General features: G+C 39.5%; 3 non-coding genes across 3 annotated transcripts; all 3 read left to right on the forward strand.

Moving 5' to 3' along the window:
- The first annotated feature begins 807 nt into the window (after positions 1 to 807).
- On the forward strand, positions 808 to 879 carry trnaq-uug (transfer RNA glutamine (anticodon UUG)). Its single transcript has one exon. It is a non-coding gene; the product is annotated as a tRNA-Gln (tRNA).
- Positions 880 to 2,016: 1,137 nt separating this feature from the next.
- On the forward strand, positions 2,017 to 2,088 carry trnaq-uug (transfer RNA glutamine (anticodon UUG)). Its single transcript has one exon. It is a non-coding gene; the product is annotated as a tRNA-Gln (tRNA).
- Positions 2,089 to 2,364: 276 nt separating this feature from the next.
- Positions 2,365 to 2,436, forward strand: trnaq-cug (transfer RNA glutamine (anticodon CUG)). Its single transcript has one exon. It is a non-coding gene; the product is annotated as a tRNA-Gln (tRNA).
- Positions 2,437 to 12,548: the final 10,112 nt, after the last annotated feature.

The raw sequence follows: 12,548 nt of genomic DNA on the forward strand, positions 1-12,548 counted from the left end.
ATATATATATATATATATATATATATATATATATATAGGTGTGACATAAATTGGTTTCCCGAACGAATGAAGATTCATTTCGTATGATTCAGAATTGATATAATAATTAAAAATGGCCCAAAATTATTTTAAAATGACAAAAAGTAAAACATATGACTCAATGAGATTATCAAGAACAACTCTGGAAGCCAACTCAAAGCCAGTTGCATTGGTGACTATCAAATGTGGCATGTTTCAATTCGATGTTTTGCATTGGTCTGAAGCATCTCAGTAACATTAGAAGTGGAACAACACTCATCCACCCCCTCTACATGATTGACATCAAGCTGTTTGCTCAAAGCGAATGTGACATCAAATTCCTGATTCATCTCACAACAGTGACGTGCGGTGAGGTTTATGGGGTTGGTGGGGCACTGACTCCTTTAGTGTCAGATTTACAAATATATCCAGTTCAAGTCTTGGTGAAACCTAACCCAACCCTTCCTTAGCGGTAACATGGATGGCTTGCATGAATCCGTCTACTGCTATTTGCTTGATTCCATAATGTAACTGTTCCATAGGTCTCAAACTCCTGCATGCTTTCCATACTGCTCTCTTAAACACACCTGATTCAAACGATTAGGATCATTTTCAAGTTGCTGCAGAGCTTTCTGGTGAGCTAATAATTTGATTCAGGTGAGTTAATGACAGAATGATCAAAAATATACAGGATTGCAGTCCTCCAGGACTGGAGTTTGAGACCTATGACACACACTGACCCAGGGATAATTCAGGGAAATGAAGTTATGAGTTAAATAAGCTCTATCTGGTTCTGTGGTGTAATGGTTAGCACTCTGGACTTTGAATCCAGTGGTCTGAGTTCAAATCTCAGTGGAACCTCCACCAAGCTGGTCTTTTCTGTGTGGTATTGGCTCTATTACATCATCTGAAATATATATACATTATATATACATAGTCATTACCTTCTGAAGCTTGTTCCTCTCAACCCTCTTCTTCATTTACTTTCTTATGGTTCCTTCAGAAAATGTTGAACTAAGAAAGCATTTACCGGTACTATATTTTGTACTGCTATTGGCAGGATTCTATGGTGTGATCCCTCATTCTCTGACCCAAAAATACAATCATTATGTTCTAAACCTTGTTGCTCGCGACAATCTTTTGTAACAAAGTTTGACCTGTTCATTCTTTCATGAAGTTCTGAATTAAGAAACCATATACTTCTCTAACCTTATATGTATGGTTCCATGGTGTAATGGTTAGCACTCTGGACTCCGATCCAGCAATCCACGTTTAAGTCTGGGTGTACGTCAAAGCGTCTCTTTAGCAAGTTTGGATTTTCTTATTTGCAATATAGGGGATATTGGGATTGGCGGGGTTCCATGGTGTAATGGTTATCACTCTGGTCTTTGAATCCAGTGATCTGATTTCTAGTCTCCGTGGAACCTGCACAAAACTGCTCTTTTCTGCATCACGGTTGTATTACATCATCTGGCATATATTATGTATTCGTATTGGCATTGGCAGCATTCCGTGATGTAACAGTTAACACTCTGGACTTTGATCCCAGCAAATCCGAGTTTAACTCTTGATCTCACCTATAGAACGTATCAGCATGGTTGGATTTTGTTAGTTGTAACTTCACCTAACTTCCTTTAGGAAGTGCTGAGCTTAGAAAGCATTTACTATATCGTGCACTGGTATTGGCAGCATTCTATGCTGTAATCCTTCATTCGCTGCCTCAACAATATAGTCATTATTGTACTTTCTAACTCTTGTTGCTCCCTACAATCTTTTGCAACTAACTTTGAAATGTTCATTCCTTCATGAAGTGCTGCGTGAACAAACTATATATTTCTCCCAAATTACTTGTAGGCTTACATGGTGTAAACAGTTAACATTCTGGACTTTGATTCCAGCAATCCGAGTTTAAGTCTTGATCTAACTTACAGAATTTATCTGCTGATTGTTTGGATTTTGTTTTTTCCAATTCTGTATATTGTGTGGGGGTGTTGGCAGGGTTCCATGGTGTAATGGTTAGCACTCTGGACTTTGAATCCAGTGATCCGAGTTCAAATCTCGGTGGAACCTACACAAAGCTGGTCTTTTCTGTATCAAGGTTGTTTTATAAGTCTTCATCTACCTAGAAAGCACTTGCTTTCTCGTCAGTGAGGTTGGATTTTCTTATTTGGAATATATTGTGTAGTGGTATTAGTAAGACTTCATGGTTTAATGTATCGTTCTCTGAACAAAAAGCTAGTAAAATATTTAAACATATTTGCTCCCGACCGTCTTTGGAACCCTCTGCCCGTCAGGAAGTGCTGAGTTTAGAAAGCATACGGTATATTACTTTCGCCATAGCAGTACGGTTCCATGGTGTAATGGTTAGCACTCTGGACTCTGAATCCAGTAATCCGAGTTCAAATCTCGGTGGAACCTTTGCGAAACTTTATTTATCTACGGCAAGAAGGGATTACCTTGTTTGCACCATCTTGCGTCTGGTATAGGAAGGATTCCATAGTGTATTGTAAGGGTGTCTGAGCTCGGTCTTTGAGGTTTGCTTTCCTGCTTGTTTTCCAGGTGTCTTACCCTGACACACCTGGTTCATTTGAGCAGGATCATTATTTGAGTTTGCTAATGAGCTGAAGCACATCCGTTTAAGAAATCTGGAAAACATGCAGAATACCAGCCCATGAGGAACCAAGAATACAGTCTTTAATTTCTAAACCTTGCTGCTCCCAACTGTCTTTCACAACTAATTTGCACTTTGTTCCTTCAAGAAGTGCTGAGTTAAGAAAGCGTGTACCATATTTTTCGGACGATAAGCCGCGACTTTTTCCACCAAGACTGAGGTTTATTTCCATTCAGTGAGGTTCGATTTACTGAGTTTGTTGCTCCTAATCATCTTGTGCAACTAAGTTTGAAACATTCGTAACCTTCAGGAAGTGCCGAGTTAAGAAACTACTTGTATATAATTTTCCTAAATTATTTGTAGGGTTAACACTCTGTACTCTGAATCTAGCAATCCAAGTTTAAATCTCGGTGCAACCGAAAGAGAACTTGATTTCTCTTCATCAAGCTTGGACTTCCTTGTTTGCAATATCATGTTGTTTTTTTTTTTGTATTGGCAAGATTTTATGATTTTATGGATAGTTCTCTGAACCAAAAATCCAGTAATAATGTTATAAACCTTGATGCTCCTGACCATCTTTTGTTGGTCAAGTTGGAAAACTTAGTTCCTTCAGGAAGTGCTGAGTTAAGTGTGGTGAATTTCTTTAACGCTCATGCAGTGGTTCATCTGGCCGAGCCACGTTCTGGAACCGCTGCCGGGCAACGCAGGGTGCTGATGGAAATGAAGTCTTCTCCATGTCAGGCATCTTAATGGGAAATGCATTTTCATCAAGTAGGATACTGCTGATGTCAGAGCAAGCTGCTTTTTGGTGCAAACACATGCTCCTTTATTTGAGGGTCTTAAAAAGTTTTTTTAAAATAATCTCCTTCTCTACTCAAATTACATGTTGCAGTCTTTCTGGTAGACTTAGTGGCACAAAATGTCTAACGTCCACACCTCAGGATGGAGGGTTAGGAGGGCATCACCCCCCTCAGGATGTCTCAGGAATGTGCGTGTTGCACTGAAATGTGCCCTCTTACACGGGGAGTCCACATATTGTGTTGTGCCCCCCCCCACCGCCCCTTTGTTGGGTTGTGTGCAGCATTACGCAAGCATGTTAATTAATGAGAGCAGTTTCACATCCTGCACATATCTGACATGTTGCGGGAGCATTGTTGGAATGTTGTATGTGGAATCTTCAACTACAGCGACCTCAGGACTCTCTCCCTAATATTTACTTTCATTAATTTAATTTGTAGTCTGCACATGTAGGGAACCAAATAAGAATTTCATTGTGTGGTATAGTACTAAACATGTGACAATAAAATCTCTATGAATCTCTTTGATTCCATATATATATGTATATATATATATATATATATATATATATATATATATATATATATATATATATATATATATATATATATATATATATATATATATACATATTCACGCGCATAAGAAATGTATGACAGCAAGCCCTTTGTTTTCGAATTGTTTTATTTTGTTAATGTATTTCAAAACACGCAAATTTACCCATATTATCCTTTTTAAGATGTTGTTTTTGTGTAACAGTTATTTTTCCCTTTCCCTTTTCAGTCTCAACAAGAGCCAAAGTTGAAAACAAAAGCAAAAACCTCCTGCAGTGGGAGGAGGGGAAAAAGAGGCTTTTTGAACAGACGTGCGTGCGTGGGCATATCCCTCGTCTAATTGTTGCATTTATGAAAGTGTGTGTTGTACGATGTGGAATGGTCCATTTATATATCACGTGACCCGTAGAGCAGCATGGAGAGCTCAACATCTTCTCAATTTGCTCACCCGATTGTCGTACCTCTGATTTCATCTTTGGTTTTAAAAGGCAGACGTTGCCCTCTCCCTCTGTGTATGCGTCTGTCAGTGCAATACAAGCCACAATCTCCAGACCACATTTGTAAACGTAGGAGTGTGATGTAAGTGTCTTTGCCTTGATTGTTTGCGGCCCGTCCTTGGCGCTATAGGGGGGTTGCAAAGACAGCTAAACATTCCTAAACGAATGGAACATGGCGGACTCCTTTTTTTGTCAGTGGCAGTTTTTGTGTGACATCACCCGGCCACTCGCTACTTTAACCCTGAGTGGCAAGGGGGCGCTCTGCTGCCCGATGTGGTTAGATGGAAGGGGGGGGGGGGGGGGGGGGGGGGTGACAGTGGAGAGGGGTGACACTCTGACCCAGCAGCAACGATTAAGATTGAGAGGGGTCAGGTGTTTGCATAGTTCTGTGTGCAAAAGCCACCAACCGGAGCCTTTTTAATGTTTTTTTTTCCCATCAGAAGGACGTAAGTGGCGGGTGATAGGATGAATGGTCTTTGCACCACAGCACTCCTGAAGGAGGGGGTGAATTTGTTTTCACTTACTTTACTAATGGGATATAGCTTCAATGATAGCATAATCGAGGGAATATGTCAGCAGGTGTTTGGCAGTAGGACACAGCAGTACGTTGTAGCTCAGACAGCCTCTTTCTCCCCGTGATTTTATTAAGTCCTTGCCCCGTACCCCTTTGTCCTCCCCCACTGGCCCGCCCCTCTCGCTCTACCTTTTTTTTCTTTTTGTTTTGAAACTGATTGTCTTCTACCATCACAAAGACACTTGGTTCTGATTGATTAACAGGTAACAGAAAAGGGAGAGCACAGTGTGACTGGGGGGAGGGGCATCGACAGCGGCGGAAGCCGAGCGACCAATCCCATTGAAGCGAAATAACATGCACGTGAAGCTGTTTGACAGGAAATGCCAAGGTCGTCGCCGCCACGGGATTGATTGTCCGGCCGGGCTGGGATCGCCGTCCCTTGTTTTTGGTCAAGAAATGGTTTTGGCATGAAAAATATTGCAACCCATTGTTAGAACATGAGAAACACTTGGTCTTTCACAGAGATACAAACACGCACACCCATACACAGACGGAAGAAATGTGTGGACAGACGTTGAGGTGAGTTCAAGGTCGGCTTGGGCCTGTGTGCGTCCCTCTGATTAACTCCAAGTGAACAGCCCTGTCTTTGGAAAAGCAAGACGCACGTTTGGGCAGGACCCAAGCCAGACCACCGACAAAAAAGCTGAGGAATTAATGCTATTGATTGGGAAGAGAAGAGTTTGACCTCCCCCAGCGCACACTGCCCCCTACTGTCTGGAGTTATTTACATCAAAGAAACATGAGGGAAAGGAGCTTGGAGTAAGGGGGGTTGAAACAACACATGCACACAACCAGTGACAGAAAGTCTAAAAATGAGGACCCCCTCTCCATTGCTGAAAACCCGAATCCTCCTTTTTTTTTGTTTTGTGTGTATGTGTGTGTGTTTTTTTTTGTTTTTTTTAAGATAACCAAAATATTCCCACCCGCTCCCATGTCTTTCCTTTTTTCCTCCTCCCACACAAAATCACAGGTCATTCCTGTTGGTTTCTATACAGTTATACAATATCCATGCACAAAAAGGAACAAATAAAGCACACCTTTGAAACAAAAGGTGTTGGTAATTCTAAGAACATCAGGAGCACTTGAACACACCCGCAAAAGTAATCACGCCCCTACCCGAGAGAAAAGACAACTTAAGGGACAGAAGAAAGCTAACAATGAGTAAAATATTTTCCTGTGTTTTGTCATTGGTTGTTGTTTGCGAAAGAACCTTTTCACGCTTATGGCAGACCACGCTGTCTTCCTGGATCTTACTTCCCTTCGGTTCCCTTTAGAATAAGACATACTGTAAAATCCCAAGAATGAGATACATTTTCTTCTATTTAATACACATGAAGTCAACCAGAGTCAACCCCCTTTATTTTACACGGTTTCATTTAAAAACAAAAAAAAATAACAAAGATGCTCAATGATACCTAGATTTACAGGTATCCAGCATTTCACTAACTGTTCCTAGCACACCGAGGTCAACGGCAAGATGCCATACCGGCATCTAAGTTTAAATTATAGAATTTTTAAAAAATGAGTTAATTGCATGGATATTTTACTATACGGTGTTGCTCCAGTGATATGCCAGCAAATCAGGGGACAATATTAAAGACAGACAGAGAATAAAAGCAATGTTTTTTGAAGGATGATTTGGGGGGGGGGGTGGCATATTATCCTCGAATGCAGAGGATACATAGCATTTTATGGTGAATAGTGTTTTAGTTGCAATTTCGGTCATTCAAAATAAAGATTGCACTTTTCACAACTGTACCACTTATACACAAGAAGAGCATGGAAAAAAGTGACAATTTTGTTTTTTTTGTTTTTTTTTTACTGGCAGTGTAAAAAGAGCTTTCTTGGAACTTTCAAGGCTCTGAATGCTAATTAAAGTAGCACTAAAGCAAATTAGTGGCACAAGAAAAATTGAGGAAAATGCACACTTTTACAAGTTTTTCCGGCCTTTTCTGCTGTGATGCATTGAAGCAGGTTCTAATGTAAGATTTTAAAGGAATAAATCGCATTGCAGTGAAGCTTTCCAGCTTCCATTTTTATTTAAAATCACAAATTAAAAGTGATTCTACCTTTTTATTATATAGATATACATACATATATATATATATATATATATATATATATATATATATAATTTTATTATGCTTGGTAGCTTATTGATTTGTTGTAAAAAGCTAAAGTCTTGAAATGCTGCTTCTGTTCTTAGTAAATTGTGCCACATTTGTAAAGTGTCATGCGTTTATGGGCTGAACATGTCGGTTGTACCGATGGAAAAATTCCTTAATCTTACTTGCTTATTTCATTGGTAAATTGATTTGAGCTTCTTGTGCCTGAACATGTTAAGAAACAGTGTTTAGGCAAATGAAGGTTGTCATAATTGGAGGCAAATTGAATGCGATAGCCATAGGTCTATCAACCTGGACCGAACTCTATCCTCCTCTGTGTTCAACCCTTGTACTACGTTTGGGCATGCTACGGCTACTGGGGCTCATGATTGTTAAAGAAATCAATTGCCAACATTTTCTTGTGTCAACAACAAGAGTCAATAGAAAAAGCAAAACAAGATTTTACAGCTTTGGCATCTCACAAATGCAACATCCTTACAAATGTAGCACTATTTTTTTTTCTCAACTGTATTGTACTGTATTGCCAAGATGCATTGATTCAACACCATACAAAAGAGGTCCTCAACCGCCGGTCCGCGGCCTGGTGCCGGTCCGTAGACCGCACCCGAAATAATGATTTGAAGAATGTTTTGGAACTGATTTAGTTTCATTATTTCACTGTTCATTTGTGCTTTGTTTGGCTTAATCTTTGTTTTTTGACGTGGCCGCTGTTGATATTACATTTTGTAGTCAGGAAGGACGGTGTCATTGTCGGACACACACTGTGTTCTGTCTCCCTGTGATATCTGTAAGTTGTTCTAAGATAATATGCCCAAAATGAGTTTGTTTGCTGATCCAAAGACTTGTGATGTGTAGATGTGTATGTATGTATATATATATATATATATATATATATATATATATATATATATATATATATATATATATATATATATATATATATATATATATATATATATATATATATATATATATATATATATATATATATATACATAATATATATATTAATTAATAGTATTTGTAATTCAGTTATATGATTGATTTAATCAATGTAATTTGTGTAGGTTTTTGTACATTTTGAGACAGCAGTCTCAAAAGTATTTTCGAGACTCAAGCAAGCTGAGGGCTCCCATTAGTTTGTCTTTAACGGTGAGCTCACTTTATATTGAAATCCACAGTCCACAATAAAAATTTCAAGCGTGGTGATAAAAAGGTTGGGGACCCCTGGTTTACAGAACCAAGATCCATACTTTTTGTGCCTATGTTTATGACTGAGGACGGCCAACAAAAATTACCGGTAAGATCATTTCAGGAAAGACGGAAGTGGTCTGACGACAAGTGAAAAGGTGTAGATAAATGCCCAATTGTGGTTCTTTTAATTCCAATGTTCTGCCACGTGGCTTGGAACCAAACATGTGTCTTCTCTTCTGTCTCTTTTGTAGTCCTTCACAGATTCCACACATTCACCGTGTCTTTTCCTTACATGAAAAACAAGTACATGCCGTAGCAAAAACAGCAAACGTACAAGGTAAAATGAGCAAAAGAAACAAAAAGGAATTCTTTCTTTTTTTTTTTAACAGTATAAAGCTTCAAGTCACAAGTTTCAAAACTAACTATCATAGTGTCATAGTTTCATAATCATCGTTTATCATTAGCAGTATTATTTTCAGTTTTTAAATTACATAAAGTTTACATGAAAGGTTTTTGAGGTATTTCAGAATTAATTGTCAAACACGCCTACCGGCTCTTAGCACTCGCGGGGGGTGGATGGACAAGGTGAAAGGTCGGGGGAGAAGAAGTTGTTCTTTTGAGTCTTCCACACTTTTAATAGTGCAGCCTCTGTGCTTGCACAAGTGGAGTGAGATGATAAGCTAAGATAACACAAAGTACAAAACCCCTCTGGGCGCCCGGCACCTCTTGCCTTTTTTGCCTCCCTCTGTCTCTGGTACACAAAAATATCTCTGATGCGAGAGAGGCAAAAAGAAAAGAAAAGAAAAACACACAAAAAAGGGCGGCGTAGTACATCGGGCGGGAGGGGCGCTCGGGAGCTCCAAAACACAAAATAGTGTGACAGATGAAGGAGCTAACATATCATTTAGATTGAAATAAATAGCGTATAGAGATTGTTTTATAGACTTTCTACATGATAAAGTGCTTGTATTCTAGTGTATCAAGATGGAAAGTCAATATGGGAGAAAATGCTGACGCAGCCGGTGTTTCTCCCCCACTTCCACTCCCCCTTTACTGTCCATCCAATTATGAGCGCATTGTTTGGAGGGGTGAAAAGGGCGCACTACCCTCCTATGTGTGTGTGCGTGTGTGTGTGTGTGTTATTGTTGTTTGTGTGTCCAGTGCAGTCCCACCCGTGGTTGAAGGGAAAAGGCACTCAACTCTGTCCTGCGAGCTGGCCACCTCGTCCGATGTGGCCAACTGCAGTCCGACTGCGCTGTTACGACCAACATGCATGTTTGTAGATGTGAGTTTGTTTGGGTGCCCCCCCCCCCCGCCCGGGCAGTTTGGGAGCGGTAGGCTGCAGTATCTTTGGTATTAGCGGCGGTTTCACAAACCACTCAGTTTAGTGAGGTAGCCATCATTTGGTTTTCTCACTACAAACGTTTATGTCAGCCCAAAACACCCGAGCTGATTCGTCGCTTATTCAACCCCTCCCCCCCTTTTTTTCAGTCACACCTTTGAAGCCCGTCCTTTTTTTTATCGGCCTTAACTCACTGCTTACAGCAAGATGAAGTTAAGCGTTCAACTCCCGTTTCTAAGCTCTGCACTACTCTGACTACATTGTTTGAAATGCTACAGTTGCATCTTAGGAAAAATCCCGAGCTTTAAACCCCCCCTCGACCCTCCAAGGTTATTTTTATTTTTTTGTCCCTTTCTATCCAAGGTCTCAAAAGAGTACCGCGGTTCTAACATAGATACCCAAAAAAGTCATTTCTTCTCAAAGAGTTCCCCGTTTCCTTTCTTGTGGTAAATTGTCTCCTCAGAGTCCAGCTGAATGCCAAAACAAAAAAAAAGTTTCCTCCATTAGCCACGTCACACTTTTACAAAGTCTTACCATTTTTGTTTTTGATTTATCAACAAGGTGCCTTAATCTATGCACAACAGAGCACAATAGTAACAAGAAATAGAAACTTTGTGTCTATGGTACTAATTGAATACCCGCATAGTTGTAGAGAGAAAAGGGTGAAGGGGAGGTAGAAAACCAAGCAATGACCGACTTTCTGGACTTTTTGCAACACATACGGCTCATGTGTATTGTCTTTTTCAATCTAATTAGAAAAAAATAAAATACAGCTGATTGTTGATTACTATGGCACACACACACCTCTTGTCACCACCGCGCGTGAGCCGACCGCCGTGTTTTCTGATTGGAATTAAGGCAGTAATGCATTGGCACAAAATTATTGGAGTATTTTTGATAACTTGAGTATTGACTATAGCTAACGCCTTTTGTGTGTTGTTGTTTTTATCGATATGGCAATGATCCTTGTAGGGTGTTTGGGCCACATTGAAAAGAAAAACCAACAAGAGTTGTAATGTTTTAGGAAAAATTATTGAGAAAGTGAAGTTTTTTTTAAGACTTTTTTTGCTACGGATGTTTAAAATAGTCATGATATTCTACAATAATATATAATAAATCGATGTGGGGGAAAAAAAAAAAAATGTTTCCATTCCCATTCCCATTTTGTGCCTCTATTTTGATATGAAAATAAAATCGAACAAACAAGGATGGGATACAGTACACACAGATACTCACAATGTGTCAATCATTTTGAATGCGCTTGTGGGCACATCCATCGCAGCGACACACCTTGCTGACCTATGACCTAATTAACATGGAATAGAGCTTTATTTGTAAGGGAGTGTTCAAATGCCACTAAATTCTGTTTTTAGACAAATTATTGACTCTCCATATCTCATCCTCTTGGTCTTTGGTTGTTTTTCCTTGATCGCAGTACTATCTTACATCAACTTACATTTTACATTCAAATAGAGGCAATTAGAGAATTTTCTTCTACACGATACTTAAAACTTTCTATGCACTCCTTGTATCTACACTGTTCACAATAAATTGGGGATATTGTGAGAGACTTGGAGGACGTCATGCACACAATATTTGTTTCACTTCTAAGATGTTTATGTGTATGTGTAGTGCGCCTGCACTCATGCAGATAATATCCATAATTTATTGTGATATATACACAGTACATATATATATATATATATATATATATATATATATATATATATATATATATATATATATATATATATATATATATATGTATACAGTATAGAAATGTGGCAAAGTATTTTTTAACATTAAATTTGAGGGGGAGACAATCAAGAATATGTCTATTTTGAGTGTCAAAAAACTAATTTGAAGGATTTTTTTTTGAAGGAATTATATTTTTGGATTATTATTTTGAAACATCAAATTCTTGAAAAAAAAACAACCCTCTTACAAAAAGACATTTTACAAGAATAGTCAAACATTTAGGGGAGAAAAAAATATGTCCAATATTACAAGAAAAAGCTGTAATTTTCCAAAGGGAAGTAAACAATGACAGAGGGGCGGTGTGTTGATGTACTGTAATTGGAATTGCCTACTTCTCGACTTTGTTGACTTTCTTCGATTTTGACTGTTTGTGGCATCATTATTTTTTTTTTCATTTCTGTGTGGCCCAAATACTCCTTTGAATGGAACAACGAAGCTTCCAAAAACAAATAATTAACTGCTGCGGCAGCTCCTTTTGTGTGTTGTACCGTTCCCTCTCCTTTTTGTTAGTAAATCTTTCAAACTTTTTGGTTTTGTGTGTATTCACTTGATCCCTGCAATTTCTGACTGGGTTTGAACGCCCCCCCTACTTTTCCGGCTTTGGATGAGAAGCAACAATAGGGTAATGGCTTGCTTATTGATCAACGTGTTGTGCCTCTCCTCTGCTTCGGCCAGCAGGGCGCACTGCGGCTCTGCTAGATGCGCGCAGGCGAGGTGTGCTGCTATTACTCGTATACGAGGCCTTTTGTGTTGCCATCTCCACAGTGCTCCTTTTACTTTCCCTATAGAAACCGGACGGATGCCCGAGTGTGTTTTTGTCGGTCTACGGCTTATCGATCAGGCGAGCGGAACAAAGAGGTTGTCTCAGACGTGTGGCCGGGCCTCTCCCTCGGTTTGGTCAAAGAACACTTGGCTCGGACTTTATAACAGCAGGTCCTCCAACATCTGTGCAAAAAATATAGACCTGGGCCTGGAAGACCTGCCGCCGAGCGTCTTCATTTTCACCTTGAGGGAGAGGTCGAGGCCCCGCTCGCTCTGTCCGCATCGATTCATTTTTCAATTCATTAGTTGCCCTC

Source organism: Hippichthys cyanospilos, chromosome 10, assembly GCF_059441005.1.
Source record: "Hippichthys cyanospilos isolate Australia breed blue-spotted pipefish chromosome 10, RoL_Hcya_1.0, whole genome shotgun sequence".
Taxonomy (NCBI): domain Eukaryota; kingdom Metazoa; phylum Chordata; class Actinopteri; order Syngnathiformes; family Syngnathidae; genus Hippichthys; species Hippichthys cyanospilos.